Source organism: Atractosteus spatula, chromosome 8 (genome assembly GCF_055471065.1).
Source record: "Atractosteus spatula isolate fAtrSpa1 chromosome 8, fAtrSpa1.hap1, whole genome shotgun sequence".
NCBI classification, from domain to species: Eukaryota; Metazoa; Chordata; class Actinopteri; order Semionotiformes; family Lepisosteidae; genus Atractosteus; species Atractosteus spatula.
The window spans coordinates 3,524,019-3,530,018 of record NC_142713.1 but is presented as its reverse complement, the minus strand read 5'-3'; positions in this window follow the sequence as shown (position 1 = coordinate 3,530,018).

Here is a 6,000-nt window from a genome sequence, read left to right as displayed (position 1 = left end):
CCTCCCTCCAGCTTCAGCAGACAGCTAGTCATTAAACCTCTCTAAGGCCCCTTCTCTTTGGTGGCACCTGACCCTCCAGCAACTTTCTCTTGAGGAGACATGAAGGCAAGTCTTTTTTTTTTTTATTGAGGTCAGGGAGGTCCCATATTGTGTCCCAAACGTGGCTGACATTTACTGTGCTCTGAGCTGTCAGGAATGAGCTCTTAGAAATCAAACTGTGACTTGTGCTTTTTACTTTGACAGATTTACAGCTGTGCTCATTTTTGATCTGATTTCTTTTTCTCCAGAAACAATCCCTCATTCAGGAGAGCGCCGCATCCACGTTTCTATGCATCTTCCTCAACTTCAGTCTGTGTTTGGAATTTTGGTGTTTCACTTTTTTTTTTTTTTATTTTGGTATTATATACTGAGTACTGTGCACGTCATTTAAGATCTTGAGAGCTGTATCTTTCTGCGTCTTCGAGATATAAGCAAGCAGATTTGTCGGCTGTCTTCTTAATATGTATTGATTCACTATAAAAACATATAAATGAAACAGGTTAATTAATTCCACTCCTTAAAGATTGAACCAAGCTGGACTTCACACACTCACACAGATAGCATCCAGGAGCTGAACTTAGGGCCCCAGTGCTGTGGAACAACAATACTGACCACTGTTCCACCTGACTTCATGTATGCTGAAGAAAAATAATACTGTAAGTGGTAGAGTTCCAAGGGATACTAAGCATGTGTCTTTTAGTTTCAAACAATCTTTACTGCTGTGATCTGCACAGTCAAACTAATAAGGTACTTCAAGTCATAGGATATAGTGTGGTCAGTATAGCCCTGGGGCCTGATGGTATTTTTCCACTCATACTGAAGGAAATGAAGCGTGATATTCACAGACCCATAGCTAGTGAATTTCAGCTCTCTTAGAATGGACAAACTGGACAAATTGCAAGGACCAATTAATAAAAAATAGGACATAACTGAACTCAATAACATTAAAGACTAATAGTATTACTTTGGTGATAATGCTAGAATATGATAAAGCTAAATTAAAGGAAGACTTACAAAACAATGCTTTTTAAGAGACGGCAACGTGGATTTTAGACAGGGAAGTTCTTGTATTAAAAAAAAAGTGGAATTCTTCAAATATGTAATGTGGGCATTTGATAATAGTGATTCTTATGGAATAATATATATTAATTTCCAGATACATTTGGTAAGTTTCCTTATTAAAAAGTCAGTTCTCAACTTAAAAAGCATAGGAAACTGTAACAGAGAGGACATATCAGGATGATATAAACTGGGTTAAGCTAACAATCAGATAAATGCATTCCTCACATTCTCATGAGGAAATCAGGGAATTGGCTGCAGCTGAGGTTGCTGGATCCCTGTTTAAGCCTGAAGAGTCTCTCTACTGAGCCTCCTATGTTTCTTGGGCTAGTGAGCACTGAAGTGTCTCAGGGAGAGGTAGTTTAGGAGAGTTCTGTTATAAAAATTAAATACTTTGGTAAAGTTTAAACAAGGTTATGATGTATTAGCAGCCTTGATCACTTTACTTGTTGGGATGCTGGTAAAAAAATGAAAATGAAGCTGAGCAGGAGAACCAAACAGGATTAACGAGGTGAGGGACTTTCCACTCCTACAGGTTCAACATGCAGTTAAGACTGTAAGGACTGGAAGTATGTGGAACATCAGGTAGGTACCCTGGGTTTATTTTCCTATGCTCTGGGTTGGTTTTCCATGTGCCCCCCTGGTATGCTGCCACCTGGGGGGAGGAATCTGTCAGAGAAAACAATTAAATGAATACATGTGGATTGAGAACTGGTCAATGGACAGGAACAGGTACATCTTCCTAAAAAGCACACTGAGCAGATGTAAGCAGTGGTGTGCTGCAGGGCTCTGTCTTGGCTCTTTCTCTTGTCAACAGTATATCAGTGACTTAGAATTGTTAGTTAGCTAGTGTTGAACTTGGAGATAAGAGTGGGTGTGGAAAATGGAAATGGTGGCAGGAGAATTCCAGAAAGACTTTGATGCATGAATGGATCGGGCAGGTATTTGGAGGATAGGTTTTAACATCAGGGACGGCAAGGTGATTCAAACGAGCTGTAGCAACACATGTAATTGATGTTTCAACACTAACATGTGATCGACTCACTTGAATAAGACCAAAAATGCCTGGTCAGGGCATGAAAAACTCTTTACTGTGGCCCAAGATGCATGTTTTTCTGAATTGAACAAGGAATTTAGCTTGAACAGGGGGTTTAATTCCCCAGACTCTTTCAAAGCATGCCGTGTGACATGGGACCAAGTATTGAGGACCTCCTTTGAACTTCTCACCTGAATTACTGCATCACCATATCTAATGTCACCATGCTGGGTCATTGAAGCTCTGGACCACGGGGAATAGTGCCCATGTATGGGTACAAATGATTTTAACCACTTTATTTAAACTATGATGAATGGCTTCAGATTTTGAAATAGACCTGCTGTGAAGAATGACAGAAGAAAGGGTTCTGTTTGAAAGAGAGCTTTGGCTTCTTAAAGTCCTGAATGGTTATAATGGCTTTGATCACTCTAAAAAGGGGCATAAATATGTTTTTTGAATAGCAGATTCTTTGAAAGTGCAATACAGTGTGTGCATCTGCCATTTTAAAAAAGAAAAGTCCATTTTCAAGTATGCCCTCTGGGTCTTGTTTAATTAAATGAACCACTCTCCAAAACGCTGAATTGTTTAACAGATTGGTAGCAGTGCGTTGTTTATTCCCTCAAAGACTTCTGCTGTGAGATACATCCTTGCCCAGCAGAATAAAACCTGCAGGAACACCATTCTCATTCTTTACATCTGCACTAACCTTAACCCACCTGCTTCCCGCAGCTGCCTGTCAATGTCTTTTGTAGCTCTTTCAACCAACAATAAAAAGCCTCTGGAATTAGGAGTCTTTTGACATTCAGAATTAAGGACCTCTCACTTAAAGCTTAAGAAAGAAAGCAGATTTGGATTTCAAAAAAATTTATGTCGATAGTGGTAGCTGGAGGCTAGTATTCCCCCAGCTTATTTGAACTGAATATACTGTGCACAGTTCCACTAATGTTCAAGAGGGTTTCCTCTGGGTGCTCTAGTTCTTGCACAGTACAAGGACATGCTAGTAGGTTCAATGATTTCTGGGGAAGATGGCCCATTTCAGTAGTGAACACGAAGCAAGAGCTAACCGGAACATCGTGAAGATCATTCCATTTCAGTCGTGTGCCTTTTCTGCGCATACGGAAAGCGCTGTGAGGGAGCTAGTTGCTGAAGCAAATACTGTAGAGCAGGTTATGCAAGACGCATTGCGCACTGTCAGAAGCAATGTAGCTTTTTAAAAAAGCCTGTCCAGTGATTATGTATTAGAAAAATCAGCTTAATTTTGTATAGCGCCTTTAACTGTGGCTTTTCGAAGTGCTTTACAGAGTGACAACAATAAAAAATTGATATGCTCAATGAGAGGAGACGAGAGATAGTGGGGTGGTACTGAATACGGTAGGAGCAGAGGGGTAAAGAACAGGACCATTATTTTATCCATAAGTCTTTCCATTCACTTGAGAAGAGTCCTTGGGAAAACAGCATGATAGATTTCTGTAGCTTGAGCATGCTAATTGATCTTTACCTTTCATTTCCAACGGTGAAATTAAAGCTACATTTTGGTCTCTATGAAAAGAGATGGTCTCTTAAGTGACTTGGTTAGGTCATCAGACCTTCTGAAAGCTCAGCCAGCTCTGGGGTCAAATCAGGTACTGTAGTTGTAACGTATTTAAGAATTCTCCAACTTGTAGCTGTGTCTACAGGATGCGAGCTTCAGAAGTAGGAAGATGTGAATTAATACCTTGAAAGATGTCTTTGAAATGCACAGGATCAGAGAGCTTGATCCTATCATTATTAATAATCATTTCAATATGAGTCATGCGTGTTTTAATCGTAACATGAGTCATCTACTAGGGCCATCTGCATTTTCATAATAGACTGGTCTGGTCTGAAGCAGTGGTGAGACTCTTGGATTGATTTTTTTTTTTAAGAACATTTGAAAATCTAGCCTTGTTCTACTTAAAGTTGTATTTTAGTTCTCTTTCCAGGTATACAGTTTTGGGTTCTACGCGGAACGAACTTCTTTTCTCCTATTTCTAATTGTGGGCTCGAATTCCTATCGGGTTGTGATGTTTTCTACTGTAATTACTTTAAAGGCAAAATCTGTTCAAGAGTCTTGAGTTTAATAACATCCCACAAAAAATGAGGTAGTATTATCCCTCAATCTTGGATATGTTATTTAATACTAAAAATACCTCTCAAGGCCCCTGTAAAAGGCCTCATTCTGAAGCAAGAGATGAATGAGAATTGAGCATATTAAATTACTGCTAGAAGCTCAAAAGACTGGTCAGATGACAGTGCAAAGTTGGATATCATAATTAGAGATTTACATCTGTAAAAGCTATTTATTCCAATAAAGATAATGGAACAAATTTAAAAGATATTCTTTGAAATGGACAACTCCACTACTTCACAATCTCCCAAAAAATCACACGTTTAAAGAATCTTTGGAAGTGGCACAGTACTCAGTTTATCAAATGCACAACAATACAGCGTGCAGCAGTAGTTGCTGGCAGTGAAATGTTTTTTCTGCAAGCTCACCGGGGGGGTAAAAATAACAAAATTAAAGTTGCAAAATAAGATGACATAATAAACTCAGACAGAGCTTTATAAAAGTAGAGCTGCGATGTGTCCAGGGTGTATGCAATACATTGTCCATGAAGTGCAGTATGCCAAATACAGTTTTCGTTGTACGTCCATGTAGCCATTACAGGTGATATACTGAAGGAGCTGCAGGTTGGCTATTTAGCAGTCTTATTGCCTGGAGATGGAAGCTGTTCCGTAATCTGTTCTTCTTTGACTGAGGGCTTCAATACTGTTTACCGGACGGTAGGAGAGAAAACAGTTTGTGACTGGGGTCCTTGAGAATGGACTTGGCTGTCTTAAGACATCTAGCTGAGTAGTTATCCTGGATGTTTGGTAGCTCAGAGCTGGTAATGAGCTGTGCTGACTTCACCACCCTCTGCAGTACTTTGCGATCCCTGGAGGAGCAGGTCCAATACCAGGCAGTGATGCAACCAGTCAGGATACTCTCTAGTGCACCTGTAGAAGTTGGCCAGGATATGTGATGGCATGCCAAACTTCTTTAGCCTGCAGAGAAAGAATAGGCACTGCCATGATGTTAGTGTGGTGGGTCCAGGTTAAGTCCACTGTGATGTTAACTCCCAGGAACTTAAAACTGCTGACCCTCTCCACTGCAGTCCCATTGATGTAAATATGTGTGTGATCTCCCTGGTGTTTCCTATAATCCACAATCATCTCCTTAGTCTTACTGATGTTCAGAGAGAGGTTGTTCTCCTGGCACCATGCTGCCAGGGTTTCAACCTCCTCCCTGTACACAGACTCTTCACCATCTGTGATCTGGCCGATGACTATTGTGTTGTCTGCAAACTTAATGATGGAGTTTGAGTTATGCCTGGTGACACAATCATGGATAAATAAGGAGTAGAGGACAAGGCTAAGCACACAGCCTTGGGGGGCCCCAGTGTTTAGAGTCATAGAGGATATGTTGGTGCCCACCCTCACCACCTGCAGACGTTTACAAAGGAAAGGATCCATTATAAAGGAAGGTGTTCAGTCCCAGGTCCTGGAGCTTGATGACAAGCTTTGAGGGCACTATGGTATTGAATGCTGAGCTGTAATCAATAAACGGCATTCTCACATGTTCCTTTCTTATCCAGGTGTGAGAGGGCAGTATGGAGGGAAGTGGCAATAGCATCCTTTGTTGACTTGTTCTGGCAATGCGCAAATTGCAGTGAGCCTAGGGTGTCAGGCAGTGAGGAGGTGATGTGCTTTGAGCGGTTGGTCAAAGCATACGTCATGATAATGGAGTCATTCAGGCAGCTGACTCTGGGTTTCTTAGGGATGGGGACGATGGTGGTTTTCTTAAACTA